We start from the raw sequence: 19,839 nt of genomic DNA, 5'->3' as shown, positions 1-19,839 counted from the left end.
GATATTTTTCAAAAATGTGAAAGTTTCATCTCAAAGAATATCTGACATGGTGCCACCCATTTTGCATGACCAAAAACTCTTCTAACAGCAGTTTGAACAACTGTAGTGGCCAAGGGAAGAGGAGAGGGAAGCAAACTGACTTGTGCATCTTCATCTGCTACACTGCTACTAACATAGCAGAAGCAGTTCTTACAGGTTGCCACAGGGAAATACTTCATAGTCTCCTTCATCTCAAAACTAAAGAGTACATTTCTCTTCAACTGATGAGAGACAAGCATCTTCATGCTAAGCATTCTTCCATGAGCAATGTTAGACTGGGATCTCCAATCATCCATCCTTCATTCTATTACAAAGAAATCAATTTGGTTTGAATTGCATCATAATAAACTCAATTTTGCTGTCCTTTCTCGGGCCTTTGTAAATAAGGTCCCTTTTCTGAGTAATCATATTTTAGACATAAATTTTAATACTTTTTTTAAACTCTGGCATTGCTTAGCTCAGGTAAGAGAAAAATAAAGTGTGAAATGGATTGTCAGATTCATCTGACCTAGTAACCCTGGGAATGTTTACGTGTTAAAAGCTTTGAAATGTTTTATACCCTTCCAAAAAAACCCTCACAAAATGTATACTTGGACTCTAAGTCAATTTTTATGGTGACTGATACAAGTAAATGAAAACTCAATACTTTTTTCTTGTATGCTACACTTCCACTTTGTAAGTGAAATTCAGGCTGCACTGACACAACAGAAGATTTGTCATTGATTCACTAAGACCAAAACTCTTTGGATTTTTTGCAGCTTCAATGGCTCTTTTCTTAGTTACCTGGCTATGGTGAGAAATTCATATCAAGTCCACATGTGTATTAAAAATATGAGTTTTCGTACAATTAAATTTGGACCAACCTTCTGATTCAAGTATTCACTATTTGTTTGTTGGTTTACTTAATCAAGTAGTCAAATTGCCATTGTACAGCATTTCCAAAAATTGAAAAAATTGAAACTTGCCACCTTCCCTAGCAAATACTAGAGATTTTAATTTTAAAAACTTTGTTGCTGTTGTTGTTGTATCAGATTTTTAACTGAACACTTTATTTTTAGACATTCTACTTTATGGGCCAAGTTACTGATATCTCAGTAGACCTTACAGCTCTAAGTAAGGGACTAGTGTCATCCCTCTTTCCCAGAGATATAAAATTTTCTCACTCTAACCTCCCATATTTTCAGGCCATTCTGTTCCATTTAGTGACTCCCAGACTGAGCAGAACAACTTATGGCCTGAAAAGAAAACTAGAACGTTATTCATCTCTGTTTCAGAAGTAATAAAAATGATGAACTGAAGCAGAAACAATCAACTGTCACAGGGAAGATTATATTGGAGCTGAATATTGAACTTGGTTCTCCTGGGTCTGTACTAACCATACTAACACCTTACCCTCCAATGCACTCTACCCAAGGCACCTTCCAACAAAAGAAAGGCAAAACTTCTTGAGATTTTAGACAATGTTAGAGCTCATGAAATGCTCCAGACTAAATGCCACTTTCTAAAGCTTAGAACTTTGCAAAAGAATCACTCGTGCTGAACTCCTGTTAAAATTCACCTAAACACAAGTGGTCTAATTAAGACACAGGTCAAGGGCTTTTCCCATGGATTGCTTACAAATTATGAACTAGAGACAATCAGAGATGTAGGTTCCTGATGATTATGAAAAATAGGTAATTTGTAGAATTTCTACTCAGGGGTCCCTTTTTTTGTCATCGGACTTTGCAAATACAGCCTTGTGCTCCTCTTCTTTCACAGAATGTGTACAAAGAGTAGGCTTCCAGCTTGCCTTATGCCAAGACAAAATTCTGTCATACACCAAGTTACTTCATTCCTGGAAAAATTCTGCTGGAAGGGGAAGGTAATCCCGAACACCCATCTATTCTCCATGCAATTACAATGCAGGAGCATCATGTTTGGGAGGCGGAATCTACATCAGATTGCCCAGTCTACTGTGTCTTTGCTTGGTGATCCTCAAAGGGCACAGTATTTGGTGCGTATCTGAGAGGACATGAGAAGCTTGTTCATAGCTTAGCCTCTATCTTTGTAAATCAAAGAGCAAACTTGCTCTGAAACACACACAATCTGAAAAGTAACATTTTCTCAGGAAATTAAAAGTACTAAGTTTTTGTATTAGGAAACTATATCAGTCTTAACCTCTGTATTCTACCAGCAGAATGTCTTCATCAGGCTAAAATATTCTCCACATCCAGTTAAGGAATGTGGCTGAGCAATGGGGAACTCTGCAGGAGGAAAAGAGAATGATATTTTCCTTTTTTCCTTCATATACCAGTTCATATTATCTGTTTCCCTGCTCCCTTTCTCCAGAGCAGCAGGAGAAATAAAAAAAAACAAACAAAGAGAAGAAATGCAGCCCTTAGTAAATCTAGTGATACCTAACCAGAGAAAGGTTTTCATTCCAAGGAGGGATTGTAATTTCTCTCATATAAAGCCCTGAAGTGGTGCAGAGAAGATGTTGCCACTTCAGTTTAGTAAATAGACATATGGGCTTTTTTCTTCCTTAAGCCATCAAGGATAGATACAGGTTTGTGAAACTTTGTCTTGTAATCTTTGCAAGTACACAGGCAAGACAAATTTTAAAAGCTGAGACTGCCTAGAGTCACTTCAGCAGACTGCATCTTTCCACAAAGGTGTTCTACATCAGCTGAATAAGGTAATCCAAAGCCAGCAGGAGGTGATCTGCATTTTTCCACATTCAGGAAATAACTGCACAAAATGAACTTAATTGTTCCCACATTTGCCCAGTTTTCATATGAATTCCTGTATGATTTCTCTTTAGAGCATCCCCAATGAGAATCAAACACATGGTTTCACGCAGCAGCAGTGAATCCAAGTAAGCTGGTCTGCCTCTCTCAACAGTGATGAAAGTGGCCATACTATTTTGGAGCATGCTATGCAGCTGCTATATATGTGTATACGTCCACATGCCTTCAGTCAGAATAAGGGAAGGTTATTTACAACAGGCAGTGCTTGTGACAGATATCAACTGTACCAGGTACACACGCCCTTGTCCTGCTCTCCCACCAGGCTGGGGATTTCACAGAATGTCTCTGCAGGCCCATCCTGTCCTTCTCTTATTGTGTTTGCTGGGAATGTCCCAATGAAGACAGGAATGATGAATCTGACTCCATGTTCTCAGAAGGCTAATTTATTACTTTATGATACTATATATATTAAAGAATACTATACTATACTAAAGAATACAGAAAGGATACTTACAGAAGGCTAAAAAAGCTAATAATGAAAACTCGTGATTTTTTCCAGAATCTTGACACAGCTGGGCCCCAGTTGGCCAATGAGTCAAAACAACTCACACCAGAATCCAAATAAACATTCACCTGTAGATAAACAATCTCCAAACATATTCCAAAGGAGTGAAACACAGGAGAAGCAAATGAGATAAGAATTGTTTTGCTTTTCTCTGAGACTTCTCAGCTTCCCAGGAGAAAAATCCTGGGTGAAGGGATTTTTCAGAGAATGTGAATGCCACACTTCTCTCAGTCCTTCTCACAGGAGGTGGGATCCAAAGCAGCACTCCAAAGCAGCAACTTAGGGTCCTGAGGAAGTCATCCATGGTTGTCTGCCAGAACTGGGAGTGGCTCCTGTGGTGTTTGCAGCTGCACAAAATCCAGCTCCCATAGGAAACACCTAAAGCAATTGCCCTAAAAGCATCTTTATGGAGATTTTTTCCAGGCAGCCTTTTGGTTAGAAATACTGAAATACTGCAGAGGCTTTCCTTGCAAAGAATGCTCAACATATTCACCTCATTGCCAGTGGGAACTACTCTTTAGTACCCAAGAGCTGCTCATGAGTGGATCTGTAACTCTTTGCCTCTCTCCTCCCATGAGCATCTGTATTTCTTCTCAGCTGTTAACACCTTGGTTAATTTTCCAAGATTAGAAGCAATCCCCTAAGAATGACAAATGACAAATGCTACTGAAAATAAAAAGGAAGAATTAAGAAGACAGGCCCCAAAAACAATATCTGTTTTTCTGGGATTTGGTTCTGCTGAGGAATACTTTGTAGTGGATAAGAATAAAAGTCATCACCTTCTCCAGATGATAGGAATGCATAATAGCTAAACTCTTCTGAGTCTCTTCTGAGTATCTGCTCTTTACTTTTTTCCAAATAAGTTCCTTTTAAAAATGTCACATTGTAGTGCTGCTCAAAGGCTACTTAATATTCTTCTTTTCTTAGAAAAACTGTATGTTCCCTGACATTTGAGGTTTCTCTAATCAGCTCTGAAAATGGCCCTTCTTCTACATTGTTTTTCTTACTAAATTGGAAGGAAACACACCAAAAAAACCCTCTAATCTGTATATTTCCCATTTGATATGGGGAAATAATGAGCTTGGAAGTAAAATTTTAATTGTTGAAATTCTTCTGTTGACTAAAATATTATTAAATATAAAGGATTTGCTCTAGTCATGTTTTTAAAAAGTACTTACAAATCTAAGCATTGTACAGAATCTGATTCACTGTCTTCAAGCTTAGAGGCACCAAGCATATCATTATGAACTTCCTGCTCATGATATGGAACATTATCAGGTTTGAACTGGTTTTAGTGGCATCTTTCAAGCAGTGAAATGAAACCTGTAAGAAAACAGAATGTGTAGATCAGTGGAAAACACTATATTTCACAGTCTTTTACTCTAAACAGGAATAAAAATGTAAAATCAGAATTATATTTATGCAGAAGTAATATGATTCCTTAATATTGGGACACCTACTGTTTTACATAAGAACATTAGAAAATATTGATATGAAAAATATTACATTAAAATGGATACTTTAGCATTCAAATCTACAGTGATTCAAAAATAATAGTTGAACTGAGAATTTTGTCCCATAAAGATGAGCCATTTTTCTTCACTTAGATTTAATTAAATTTAATAAATTTAAATAATTTTTCTGTTAAAAATGGTGAAATATACTTTACTAACACTTAAAAATTAATAAAACTATAGTCAGAAGATGTTTAGCCAAAAATAATTATGATCCATTTTAAAGTAAAATAATCCTTGAAATACCTGCACAGGTGCAAGTTTTGTTGTATATTTTGAACCTGTAAAACTGAAATAGGGCAGAATTTTGCATGTGTACAATTTGAAATAGCGTGAACATACCTCTTAATGTCCAAAGCTGCAGGTAAGGACAATAACTATACTTTAATAATTTTAACTGATTTTTTCCAAAAAAGTCAAGTTATTTTCCTTCCCTCCACAAGTATATCTAGAGCTCTGGAAGGCACAAACTTCATTACATATGTTCTATAAAAGCCCTGAAAACCACCAAGCACAGGAGCTGTGATGTACAGATGCATCCATGACAATCTGTTGGAGCGAAGAACAAAAAACAGGATAGTGAAGAATGTACAGAAGGATCACAGATCTTTGCAGATTCTGATATTCTCCAGTACAAAGTGCAAGAAGAGCAACATCTACAAAGTTTGCTTGAGTTCTAAAATAAACAGCAAACTATGTTCCCTGCTTCTCCCGAAAACTGTGAGGAAATTTCCTCCATGGATCCTAATGAAAAATTCCACATTGCTTCCCCAGAAAAATGAATGAGGATTGTATCAACAGTCTCAAATAATAACAATAACGTAGTTGAGACAAATTATAAATTCCATTTTCATATTTTATAATTTTAACTAATATATCTTTAATTATTTGTTAATTTTCTCACATAAAAATTGTAAAAATAAAAATTTTACAAATATTTTTTCCTTAATTATTTCATTTGTGTTTATGAACAGATGGTATTCTATGGGTGCCATAATTTCAAGAGTTACTTGGTTCCTACCAGAACAGCTCCATTCTGATAGGTATGAAAATCAAGGCAGAAAGTAAAATCTTTGTGGTTTATTTCAGTCTTTACAAGCCCTAGACATTGAATTTCTTGTAAGCTGAAGGGAAAAGGATGATGAAAATTGCAAAGATCATAAGGATGTTTGGTCTGTCTGAATGAAAATGTCACAATTCCCAAAAGACAGGAAATCTAAAGCGTATAAAGAATTCACCCTCAGTGAAGGAGATGAATACTTTAAAGACTCATCAGCACCTCTCCTGTGACATGCTGTAGCCTTGAAATGAACTTTGGTTTGGCAGAGCTGCAGAAAAATTGTGTAAGTACTAGAGGAGGAGCAGTGAGCGGGTTAGTAAAAGGGAGAATAGGCAGCAAGCAGGGAAAAGCAGAGGCATTTATACATATTATTTTTTACATATATCTAAGATAACGTAATTCCACCCAGTACCTGCCACAAAGCACTGTGGGGGATCTGTGGGCACCCTCAGGGCTTGAAACTGATGTTTCTCTTTTATTGAGTTCATTTCCAGTCTGCTGTTTCTTCAATTTCTGATACACAGCACTTAACCATGTGCAGCAATGGGAACCTGAGTATAAGTGAGCAACGAATGGCTTCCTAAAATTGTATTAGGTTTGTCACTTCAGGGAGGGGTGTACATACATTCCATACAAAAGCATTTATCAGAAGCACCAGGAGCTGAAGCACACCACATTAGACCAAAGAGGGAACTAAAAGGATAAACTTCTCTGAAGACTTCTTTTTCTTTTGCTAAGCATCAGATCATAGCAGCTTCTCTTTTTGCCTCTTGTAAGCACTTTCAAACCATATGGGCAGTATAAAGGGCTCCAGTATTATTTTGAATAGATTCTGTACCTCTTTAAACTTTGAATCTAGTCAAAAGAGTAATTCTTCAAGAACAGTGCTGCATTTCTTCCACCTTCTACTCATCTCCAGAGCCACACTATTTGTTGCATGATGCTCTGTAGCTCAGTCAGAGCTATCAGCAATCTAGAACCATTACAGCAATCAGATGTGATCTGCTTTATCACCAGCAAAGTTGTTGCCAGAAAAATTTCAGATTACCACAATTTTTATACTAAGTCTGTGAAATTGTACATGGTATTTTAAATCATGTCTTTATTTTCAGTTCTGGTGTTGTATTTTCAAGCATGAAATCTCTGTGGCTTAATTAGCAATTTTGTTTTATTGAGCAAGTGCATATTTCACCCAAATTATGAAGGTTGAATACAAAACATCAAGGTTGCATTTTTAGCAAGAAAATTTCTTACATGTAGCCAAAAGCCAAAATTTTAAGCTGATTTTTATTGTATGATGAATTGTTCAAAAATTAGCTGTGGCTAAAGAGAAAAATTTGGTCATGTATCCTTTTGGCTGAAATGTCTACTGACCCCTCCTGTGCCAGAGCAGCCCCTTTTACTGTGTTGCCACGACTCCCTCTGGTGGCAAACCTCTCATCCGAGCTGCAGGACAGCGGCTTCCCTTGGTTTTCTCTCTGATGTTTCACGTGGGCTCAGACACATGCTGGTGGATTCTCAGCTCATTCAGGCGCTGGAAATCCCATTAAAGTTTTTTTGCTTGAGCTTTAAGAACTGTATTTTTTTTCTTAATTCCTATAAGAACTACCTCTTCAACCTAATAAAGAAACTACCATTAAATATGCATAATATTGAGATAGCTGTATAATAATGCTAATTTGAATAAATAATTTGTAAATACAAATAAGATTTCTGGATTACATACTTCCCTTTCATGTAGCCCACCACTACATATACACCTCAGAAATGGTCCTGGTTTTTCTCAGGCCAGGCTGCTAAGGGCAAGAGCCTCATCACAAATGCAAAGACAGGACTTGCCATTCCCAGTTACTGTCATGCTAGGAAAATCAAACCTGTATTTGCTTTCTAAGTGGGGAAACTTGCAGCACTCAGTTATAGAAAAGAACCTTAATGCCTATTAACTCACTTCTCCTTTAAAGGTTCTTCCTTCCCCTCCTCTGGAGACAGCACTGCCCACCTGCTGCAGCCCTTGCAGACCATCCATCCTACCATCCTACCTGCTGCATGGCAATGTGGCAGTGGAGCCTGGCAGACTCTGTGTGTAAGAAATCCCAGAAACATGGGAGGAATCTGATGGCAGAACACCTGCCATAGCCTGGCTGGCCAACCAAACTGATTTGGTACCAAAATCATCTTACATAATTGGGTCACTCTAATGATGGCTAAAATAATTTGTTAATGTTGAATTACAACCTCTTTTCACTTGTGGCTTGTTCTTTCTTGTGCCCAGCTGACCTCATCAAGCAATGCCAATGGCAAAAATATTGCGAGAAATCAAAGATTTAAAAAAAAAAGTGATCACCCTCAAACTTGCAGCTGAAAAGAAGATGAAGACACTTCAGTTTATCCTGCTGTCAAATCAAGTGTGTTTATTGCTTACATTACAGAGATCATTAACAGGGGCTTTTGCAAGGGCAGTGTTGGCAAGTCACACTCCATACCCACACCAAGCATGTAATTCCTCCTCTCATCGCAAATAAATCCTCTTAGCTGAGAACAAAAGGATGATGTGCAAAAGCAGCATGACTGACCCAAAAGGCAGAATGGTAAGAGGTATGTCTGAGAAATGAGGGGAGAATGAGATAGGAAGCACAGTAATGCAGGGTGATGATGCACTGGTGCTCAAAATAGAGCAGGCTGCTGCTAAACCATAGTGTGCATTACTGGGAGCCTAAGGTCTCTTTATGTTACCTCTGCTAAACAGGCTCCTACTATTTTTAACATTTTAATTCAGGTTATAATTCAGGTCTCTCTTGCAGACACACATGCATCCCTGCCGATATGTATGCCCACAATGTGTGTGACATAATTTTCTTTTGCCTAAAATGGAAATTTTTATTCAGTGATTTCTTATTCCAAGGCTGTTGTTATTCTAAAGAAAGATAATTCCTGTTATGATCTTAGTGAATTCATTATAACTAAAACTCGGGTCTTTATTCTGTAAGTATCTATGCATGAGCTTTTATGCTTGAATTTTATTTATTATAAATGAATCATACCTATTGCAGCTCCCATGAAGCAGAAGCATGCCTCCTCCAGTGATGTGGAATGAGAATAATGGTGCAAATGGAACCTGAATGCATCAGTCCTGTACCCTGTCTGACAAACTAGAGTAAACCCTTGCCACATGTTTTTTTCTCTTCAGTTTGCCCTGTATTAGAGCTTCTTAGAGTAAATTGAGGACTGCCAACCATAAAAATAAAGATGGGAACCAGAGACTATTCCCAGAAGCCAGTCCCATACCAATGTCATAATAATTATGTTGCATTTTTCCATCCTGAAACTTTTTTCTTTGTCCAAGTGGATGTTTTTCTAGCTGCAGAGTGATTCAACTACAGCTGAAGGCAGAGCTAGCTGAACCAGCTGAAAAAAGAGCACTCTACAGGTAGAGAGACAGTGTGGATCCAAACAGCTACAAATGCAGGAATAGGTAAAAATCAGAATTTCCTGTCCCTGGGTAAGTGCTTCCAAATGTCAGCTATAAGTATGACCATGTTGATAATGAATTAAATAACAATATTTTCTGTGAAGTCTCTGGATTTTGTCTCAAGCATTCAGTGCTGGGTTCCCAAAACTGAACTGCTCTGTTCAGTGTGGAGTTGTTGGCATCTCAGTCTGGGAATGGGAAGAACTGAACAGAGAAAACACTGTAACAGTGGGAATGATGCCGTGGCTTAAATCCAGAATTTAGAAGGAAGGTTATGGAAGATCTGGGATTGTTGGTGGAGCTCATGATCAGAGATATGGGTATCTCAAAGACTGACTACTGCTAAGTGGGTAGGATCTGTTATCAATATCTGGGGTGGTAAGACAAGAAATAGGAGCCTTTAATCAGATAGTTGGGCTAGATAAAAGGCACATTTTCTTACAGCAAGGTAAATATGCACTAGAACAGCTCACCAGGGGAAACAGTAAATTCTCCATCACCAGAATTCTTGAGCTACAGGTTGGATATAGATACAAACTCATCCAGCCTGGTGCTAGCAGAGGATTTGATGACCCTCAGCTCCCATTTCTAATGATATTTTTCTAGGTGTTAGGATTTTCAGAGCACATCTGAGGGGTGAACTGAGGTGAGAAGTCCCCTTAACTCTGGATTGCAATAGATATTCTTCAGGGAATATATTTTGCACACGTCCAGGTGAAGTAGATGCCTGTATTTAGGTGCCTGAGGAACTCTCAGCCAGGATAAGGCAAAAATGCTCTTTGCAAAGATGATTTAGACACAATGTAAACTGAGCTGATCACAGTAATATCCATTCACAGTGTATTGGCGTGTGGCAAGCAGAGAATTTTAGACTTCAGTGAAGCACGACTAGCTAATAATAACAATTGCATAGTTTAGTTATGGATGTAAATTTACATGGGTTCCTCAGGGCCAGTAAAGCCAAGAACCCAAAAAATTTTCTTTTCCCAAGTCTGCAACAAAATCATGCAATTATATACACAAAAACACACAGTTAATTCTAGATGGATAATTTCTTACCCAAGTGGTAAATATGTACAACTCAGGCTTAAATATGGTATAATTTAGGCACAAACTCCTTTCCATACCTAAGTAAGACTAAGTAGCCACAGTCTGTCTGTTCCACTTTTTCTTCCTGTTCTGCTTCTTCATTAACCAGTCCAGCACTTACCCTGAGTGCTCCAGAGGCAGCTCATCTTTTAGGTTCCTCATGAGTTCAACTTCCTGAATGAACAGAAACCATAATTGTCTATTGTACATATCAGGATTTCCTTGAATATACCTGTTTTTAAGTACAACATTGATGGTGCATCCTTAGGTAAAACTCCAGTGTTCAGGATTACATACACTTAACCATTTCTCAAAGGATAGTGTAAGTATAGATTCAGGGTCTGATACATCCAGGGATTTTTCTCTGCAACTCCCTGAGCCATTACCTGTCAACACACTCTTGGCAAAAGCAGATCTTGTTAGTGGATGAAATTTTTTGTACAAAAATACATATATCAGTGGCACCATATGTAATGAAGACACACAGAATATCATTTGAAGGATACTCTTGTTCTTCTGTGACTTTATTAATCCAAAAAGTCTTGTGGAATAGACATAATTAGCATTGCTCAAGTATTTTATTTCTTCCCGCAATTAAAGCACTAATTGTCACATTACACCCCAGCCATTACTTCTAGCCCCAATCCAATCTCTCCCTACCCCTACATTCCTTCTCTTTCCCCAGCCAGAAGCTGCAGCCCAGCTATAGAGATGGGAGAGCAGCTGGCTGAGGGGAAGGGCCTCGCTGCAGCTTTGCTGGCACTGTGGAAGGGGACTTAGCCAGGCCTTGGCCTCATTCAGTTCCTTTTGCCAAGTGCTTGGTCTCTGACCATGGCTCATTCTGCACCAGGATGCTGTTTCCCTCTGTGTGCCCTCTTCATGGCTGGGTTTTTACTCCACAAGTCACAGTTTATCCAGCACACAAGGCCACGGGTTGCGGCTGTGTGTGGGTGGATGCTGGAGTGCCATGGCAAACCAAATCTCCATCTCCTTAAGATTTGTGGTCATTCCTCTAATGCAGCAATGTTACTGAGACACTTGGAGAAGGGTGGTTTGTTGACATATTGCAAAAGCATGTACTTTTGCTAACAGGTAGTTAAACCATTAAAGGCAATGTTCTCATTCCTGTAAATGAGCTCATTGCCTTAGTCTAGGAGAAACGATGCATGTAGACAGGAAATTGATTCAACAATTTCTCCTTTTTTAAATAAGGTCCTATTAGTTTGCCAAGGTTAAAGGATCATATTTATATGTAGGTTGGTTCTGGGAATAGACTTTGTTTGAGTTTGTGGCCAGATGGGACCAAAACCTGCTTCCCATAGGTATGTTTTCCTATCCACCAGGGTAACTTCTTTCCCTAAGTTACTTCTGAATAATCATTTTTCATCACCTTCTTTTCTCTATTTTTCTCCAGTCACTGGATACTTTATTTTTCACTTACTGCAATATTTTTCATGTACATTTCGAATCTACTTCTTAAACTCCTTGGTGATTTAATGAAATTCATACGACTTTGATTTCTTTCCAGAATTGCAGCCTAAAACATATTTCCTATCCTCTCTTTGATGTTTTGCTTTAGGGGAATGTTCTTTAGATGGACTATTCTTAAATGACACCCTCTGTGGAGACTCTATTCCTTTCTGTAAGTATATTTTAAGTTGCTTTTTAATAGTGAACTCTAGTATTCACCTTTAATGTCACCCTGCTTATCACATCAAAGTAGCGTTTGTCCGTAGTGCTCCACTGAGGTGTAAGGAGCAGTGTGTGTGACAAACATCCAAAGATGTGCATGTGAGCACATGTCAATGGGGTATCTCCTGAAATCACATCCTACCTGAAACAGAACTAACTGCTCTACTTTCCAAATTGGAAAATTTGTGTCCAAGCTGAAATAACAGGATCTCTTACCAAATTCCTGTCCAGAGGAATAAAACTCCTCACAATACCCTGTGGTGAGATACATGAAGCCCAGAGAGAAGTGAAGCCTTGTCGACTGTCTCCTGGGTGGGGATGGCAGGGTGGAGCAGCTCTGTTAGTCAGCACTGCCTCTCCAAGCACAGGTCATGGGGGCCCCCGTGCTGCTGCTCGTGTGGTGACTGTCCTCTGTGCTGGAGCCTCGCTATTTTTGAATCATAGGAAGGTCAGATATTTCATATCACAATCTCACTAGAGATGACTAAGTGTTTTCATAGCATATGCATCCCTCAGTAGCCTGCTAGCACTGTAATTCATGCTGTTCAACCCCTAAAGACTGATTCTGAAATAGTCTCTTCCCCAGGCAAGAGTTCAGAGCGCGCGGGCAAGGGCAGAGCGACGAGCGCTGCTGCAAAGGCACCTTCAGGGCTGATGTGTTTGACATTGCTTTGCTTACACTTTCTGCTGCAAATCAAAATGACACTTAGGAAAACAATATATAAAGCCCCTTTACTGACCCACTCCACCCCGTTAGCAGCTCAGAGACCAGCTGGGAACAGTCGCTTGGCAAAGCTTCCCATTGGCATCATGGAAGCATGAAACTTTTATTCATACCACACAGAGAGAATTTTTTAACTTCTTTTCCCCACATGTCCTCACTTTTCCCTCACCAGTGTTTCTGGCCTTGGTGTTTTGTAATCCAGTAAAGATGCATTCTTAGAAAAAATTTTCAAATCCATCAAATTCTAATGCCCGAATCGAAACCATTCAAAAAACAGCATACACGAAATAAGGGTTTTTAGTGTGATTTTCAGTGATTAAATATATATCAGAAGGATGTCACAGGGACACTGCACCAAAAATTTAATGTTTGGAGGGGAAACTATATAATATATTCTTTAACAGAAGATTTTCCCTGCACTTTGACCATACTATACTTATTGTTAAAGATAATTTTTCAAAAATAATTGCTATTGGAGCTGTTCGTAGTATTAGTTTTCATAAATTCATCCAGTTATAATTAATATGTGCCTTTCAAGGACCTAAAAGGGAAGGCATTCAATATTTCTTGCCTCTAATTTTAGTATGATCTGATTTTCCTCTGGTTGCCTTTCCAAACACCTGGGGCCAGCCATATGAGTAAATTAGATTGTGCTAAAATGCATATTAATGAAGCTGAAGCAATGACTCCCTAAAGGGACAGTAAAACTATATATAGCTCCTTTTTTTCCCCTCTCTTGGTTAATGTGCCTTTCAACACATTTAGAACCAAGTAAGATCATGCCATTCTGGAACAGCCAAACAAAACAAAACAAAACCAAAAACCAACAAAAAAACTGAGTTTTGTTTTAAAACAAGAACTGTGAAGCATGTTTATTTGAAGTGTCTCAATGATCACTCCTTTCAATACTTTCATGTTAAAATTGTTTCCTATTAAAATTAATTTTCTATTAGTTGATTTATTCTATGAGAAAAATAGAATGTCCAGACATTTGGGCTAATAAGAAGGGCATACTTTAAAATCACCTATGGCAACCTCTGCATTCTCTTTTCCATTAAAAAAACCCAATTATTCATTATAATGGATAGCTGTGGAGGGCAACAAACAATTATCACATATGACACAGACTGAAGAGTTTTGGAAAAGGACACAGTTCTAAATCCCAGTTCCCCATGAAAGTCCATTGGGGCAATCAGGGATTGTATACAACAGCATTTTGGCCTGGACAAGGTGGGTGTTTTTTAAGTGGATCCTTGCTGACTGTGCCTTGGTTCACACCACAGAGTCAAAGAGCACATGGAGCTGATTCATGGAGGAGAAACTAAACTGGAAGATAGACTGAAAAGGCACATTGAAAGCGCCCTGACTGCTAACAGGCATTCAGCTCACAGAAGGAGACTAAGTGAAGACTAAAATGGAAACCTCCTAAATGTGTGGGCACTGGGTCCTCTGAACCACCACTTTTAGGCCAGGTAGATGCAGAGGAAACTGCTTGAATGACTAGGGATGCCCAGGTTATCATACCAGAAAAAGATTGTGTTGGTTGTTAAAAAGAAGGATTAGAAAGGATGTGACTCACTTATTAACTGCAGGAAGGGAACAGAACTACCCAGTCACACAACAAACTGACACGAAAACAAATATTAATTACTTACATCCTAGAAATTAGAAGGAAGATCTAAACATAGCTCTAAGGATTAGAAAGACTATCTAAACAAAAATGAACTTTTGCAACAACTTTTCAACTGGAATATCATGGCTCATGAAAGCTCCAAATGTTTTTAAAATGCAGTTTGTGGAAGGAATTGTATACTACTTTTTTATTTGTATAAGTGTAGGAGGCAGAATATGAGGGTTTAATCTGTTTGAAAGTGATGATTCATTTCTAAACATTTTCAAAGCACTTGTCTAAGTTCTCCTTCTTTCCATAATCAAACCACTTTTTAAACAGGTTCAAGTAATTTTAAGTGACTTTCAGTGTAAAAAGAGAGGGAAAATAGAAGATAACTTACCACAAAAAAAAAAATGGAGCAGATCTTTAGGATGAAGAATAATATCTCTGCTAAACTTCATATTTGTTAACTGCTTACAGCAATCTCTGCATTTCTCTCATTTAAAGTACTGTAGTACCTGTATATAATGGATAACAATTTCAAACATTGTCTTTACAAACAGTGTAATGGTCATGCAATTGCAGCCTGTGGATCTGCATGCCAGTAATTATTAGTCATCAGTCCTGCCCAGTTATGTATTTATTTTTATTGCACATTGTAAAGCATATCAGAAGAGGCAATCAGGAACAGTGACACTCAGATTCAGTGGCTACTTTTCCAAGAGTTGCTCGTCAGCCAGAGGCTTTTTCATGATGATTTTCAATTAGAAAGAGGAGATGTGTATTCAAGAACCTTCCACAGAGTTATTCAGGTTTTCATTTTCTTCTGAGCACCCCTTCAGAGTCAGCAATTGAAAACACAGGCTAAAACCTCTCTCTGTATTTAATGAAATTTACTTCTTTTATTCCACTTCTCTCAGTGAAATGAAAGTTTTAACTGTGCCAAAGCCTTACTTGTTACTTTAGGAACAGCATTCAATTTTACAACTATTGACATTTCATTTTGAGAGTTTCATTATTACCATTATTTGCTCTCTTCCCCCACTGCTTGTGCTGTTTCCTTCTCTCTCCTCAAACACCCACCCTCTTGCTTTTCTCTTTGAAGACAATCCCAGCCTTCCCTACCACTGTGGGTAACCTTTGGAGTCTCTTGGTTTCCAGCACCAAGAACTGCAGGAGCAGGAATCTGCTATCTGCCTCCCCTCTCCTCCTCACTCCTACTTATCTTTAGGAGCAGGCAAAATATGTCTGTCTTCTCCTGGGGCTGAGCAACAGCTCTTGGGGTACGTGTCCTGGCAGGAAGGGATCATTTGTTTCCTCTGGACACCCAGGACTCTGGCAAAATTTGACTCACTTACAGGAACATTTCTGTGCTATCCATCACTGATCTGGATAAAACTGGAATTAACTCTGTCTCCTCCAAGAGGTAATGATTTTGCAAAGGTGTTGGCATTACTCATGATGAAATGGGAAAGGAAATGGTAGAACAAATTCCACCCACATATAAGTGCACAGGCAAAGAATTCTCTCACACAGTCCATGGGCACTATGAAGGAAAATATGCAATTTCAGTATTTTCTCCCAGGAATGAAACATAAAATCAGAGCTCTCACAGAGTTTCCTGAGACTCTGCTCTTATTTTATAACCATAGGATGGTTTAATTAGGCTTTGTAAAATTAAAATGCCAAAAATAAATTTGTGCATATATCAATAAACGTAGAATTTCAAACTGAAAATAGTGGAAAAGCAAGATTTAGCTAAGATTTTTTTTTACTACATCTGACAGCATCTTTCTATAAAAGTAACTTCAGGTCAGTTAAATTGCTCTTGGAAAAATTGAAACTTTTGCATAAATATGTAAGACCTTTAACTTCTCATCTTTTATGTTTTAATTGCATGGCAAAACATTTTGCTAAAGTAATTTTGTGCATTTAACTTTGAAGCAGTTTTAAAAAGTCAATGACATGGTTTTAAAATATAGCACATGAAACGATATTTCCATCAACATGCAGCAGTTGCCATAAACAGCCTTAATTTCCAGTCTAAATTAGTGCTCTAAATATATTCAGACAAATTAATGCAATGGAAAATTATAGAACTCAAATTGTATATTTATTTATTGCAACATGTTTCACTTGCATATCATCTGCCATTCATACAAGGTTACTTCAAGTTTAGTAATTTTTCCCCTTTTCATGCTCAAATTGAGAGGAAGACATGTCTCCAAATGTTCATAACTGAGTTGAAAAAGCATATTTTGGACTAATGTGATCACTAATCAGCAATATTATTTCCTATATATCATACATTATAATTGCATTTAAATTGTTACTGCTGTGTTCAGCTGTTTAAGATTTTGAGTAAGTCAACAATAAGTAAAATTGCTTTTTCAGATTATGTGTGGGCTGGTTTTGAATCAGCCAGCTCTAGAAAGCGAAATGAGGTGCAGAGAATCACCAGTACATGTGCAGGGGATTTTTCACTGTCTGTCTCCTGGTAACAGCTTTGCAATTGGTTTTGGAGTGGCACACAGTGCAGGCAGTCTGAACTGGGGTGCTACTGACACTGGGCGCCACTGAGAGAGGGTGGTATTCTTTGAGGACAGGATTCCTAACAGCAAAGAAAACCCCCTTAGATAATGATATGCCATTCATCACCTCAGGTTGGGACAATAGAAAGTAGATTACTTCCTCCAGTAATTGCAAATGATGAAAATCAAAAGTGGTGAGTGGTAAAATTTATTTCATTGTGTAAAAAAAGAGAAGGCTTTTACTATATTACAAAGTAAGGCCTGGTTTCTATGAGACAGCAGACTGTCCTCTGATTTTCCAGATTATTTTAAAATTAGGCCTTTTTCTCTTCTTTTAGACATTGAGCTTACTATAAACAGAAACCTTAACTGTTCAGTATGCCACCTGTTTGACAGAAGGGAATGAGGATCAATTGCTGGCTGTGGATTTCACATGCAGCTGGAAAAGACAATGAAAAATTAAGCAAGTTATGTTTTATATGGGAAAATAAAAAGAAACCATTTATGAGCACCAGAATTAATAGCTCTCTTTGAGATATATATATAAATTTATTATTTATTTTAAATTATGTCTCACAATTGAATTACAGTAGCCTCACCTTCTTTCTGGTACTTCTCAAACCTCTCACTTGTCACACTCTGACATGGAGTGGGGAGCTGGGGTGGGAATGGGTACCAGCACACTGAGGATCTTCTGCCCCTGCACATCCACGTGAGCCAAAGAAAGCTGCTCTGCGCATCCCAGGGAGGAGAAGGCTTTGTGAGCAAAACATGTTGTGTGCTGGTCTCTTATAGGAACCCCTTAAACATCATTAAACTGATTGCATTCCCAGATGTGGCTAATGCCAGTTGAACAGGTCAAAGGCTAGTTGTGAGGAGCTGAAGTAATCACAAATATGAAACGGGGATAAAAATGCAGATATAAGAGAATAAGATACATATAGTAATGACAAATTAATTGCAAATACAATTGAGTCACTGCAAAATCTGCTGGCTCTTCCACATCACCTCTGTCCCTTCTTCCCATTACTTCAATAGTCCCTCTGCCTGATTAAAATACTCACTTTGCATCATATCTGACATCAAGTATGAGGAATTTGAAAAATCCCACCCAAGATTTTTTGGTCTTTTGTCAAGACCAGATGCCTCCAAAATATCCAGACTTGCCCTTGGATATTGGATTTTCAGATCCTCAAAACCACAGAAAGCTTGTGGTGAATGACTTCAAGCTGGGAAACCAATGGCTGCCTTTCTCCAATCTCTTGGAGCAGTGAATTTATAGCAAATAAATAGCTGCTGTCTTGCAACTTTGATATTAATATATTAATTCCCATCTGGGGAAGTCCCTATTGGTTGTGCGCTTTACCGCAAAAAGCTGGAAGAACCATTACTCCCAGCAGAAAAGTCAATCATGGGCACAAAAAAAAATATTTTTATGGGCAGCATAGGGCCACCCAGCTCCAGATGTATAAAAAACTCTTTTTTCAGGTGCCTTGTATGCAAAAGCATAAGGAAAGCTATGTCCCATGGGCTTTTCACGCTGTGCATGGGATTAAATCTCACGTTATCTCTGACATCTCTGATATATCCTAGCAGCAGCTGTGCTGCCTTGCAGGTCACTCCAAACCAGTGCCCAGAGCCAGACTTTGCAGCCATGGTCTGGTCAAGAAGGTCTGAGTGAGACACACTGAATCACACCTCACACCTCTGCCCAGGGTTTCCCTTGGTTTGGCCAGCAGCAGCCGCAGGACAGGGGTTTGTGCCCAGGGAGAGCTCCAATGCTCACCAAACCAGGGCAGCAGGGCCCTGACAAGAGCTGGAGAAACACACTTTGCTGTGCTTCACATGTGCTTGTGCAGGTGGCACGCTCTGGGAAATGAACACCGGTGCACATTTTAACCACCAACCATGGCAGTGAAGATGACAGTGAATATGTTTCAATTGAATTTCCTCAGGAAGACAAGTTCGCCGTGGAGGAAAATAGAGCTGGGTTTAAGCCTGAAGAAATTATTTGAAAAATATTTTTTTCAGGGTTTGCAAGAAGTCATAAAAGCAGGTACATAAGCCATGTACAGCAGCTGCCATAACATTTCAGTCTTTCACACATGGTATGCTAAAGTGCTCCACAATGGTTTTTCCCCTTAGAAAGGTAAAACAAATGTACCATCATCTCTTAAATACAAAACACATTTCCCCAAAACCCCATAAAGAAAACAGACTTGAATGTGCTTTTGAGATGGAGCATCTACATCACTGTGGTAGTGGGATGAGCCTAGCTGGACACCAGGTGTCCAGCAAAGCCTCTCCATCTCCCTCCCCCACAGCTGGACAGGGGACAGAAAAAAGAATGGAAGACTTGTGATGAAAAAATGAAATATTTAGAAGAATGAAAGACTGTGATAAGCAGAAGGAGAGATCACTCATCCACTGCTTTTATGGGCAAAATCACTTGACTTGGGGAAATCAGCTTTATTTATTGACAATCAAATCAGAGGAGGATAATGAGAAATAAAATCAAATCTTTAACACCTCCCCCACATCCTTTTGTTCTTTCTAAGTTTAGTTTTGCTCACAATTTTTCCTCCATCCTCCTCCACAGCAGCACAGTGTGACAGAGCATGGGTGCTGTGGTCAGTTCTTCCTACATTGTCTCTGCTGCTCCTTCCTCCTCGTAGGGAGGACTCCTCACACTCTTTCCCTGCTCCAGGGTGGGATCCCCCCCATGGGAGACAGTTCTCCACATACTTCTCCATACATGGGAAGGAATCAGTGATTCCTTCCCATGGGCTGCAGTTCCTCACAAAATGGGGTGCAGTCC

This window comes from Zonotrichia leucophrys, chromosome 1A (assembly GCF_028769735.1).
Source record: "Zonotrichia leucophrys gambelii isolate GWCS_2022_RI chromosome 1A, RI_Zleu_2.0, whole genome shotgun sequence".
Taxonomy (NCBI): domain Eukaryota; kingdom Metazoa; phylum Chordata; class Aves; order Passeriformes; family Passerellidae; genus Zonotrichia; species Zonotrichia leucophrys.
The sequence above is the reverse complement of the archived record's forward strand: the minus strand, read 5'-3'. Positions refer to the sequence as shown.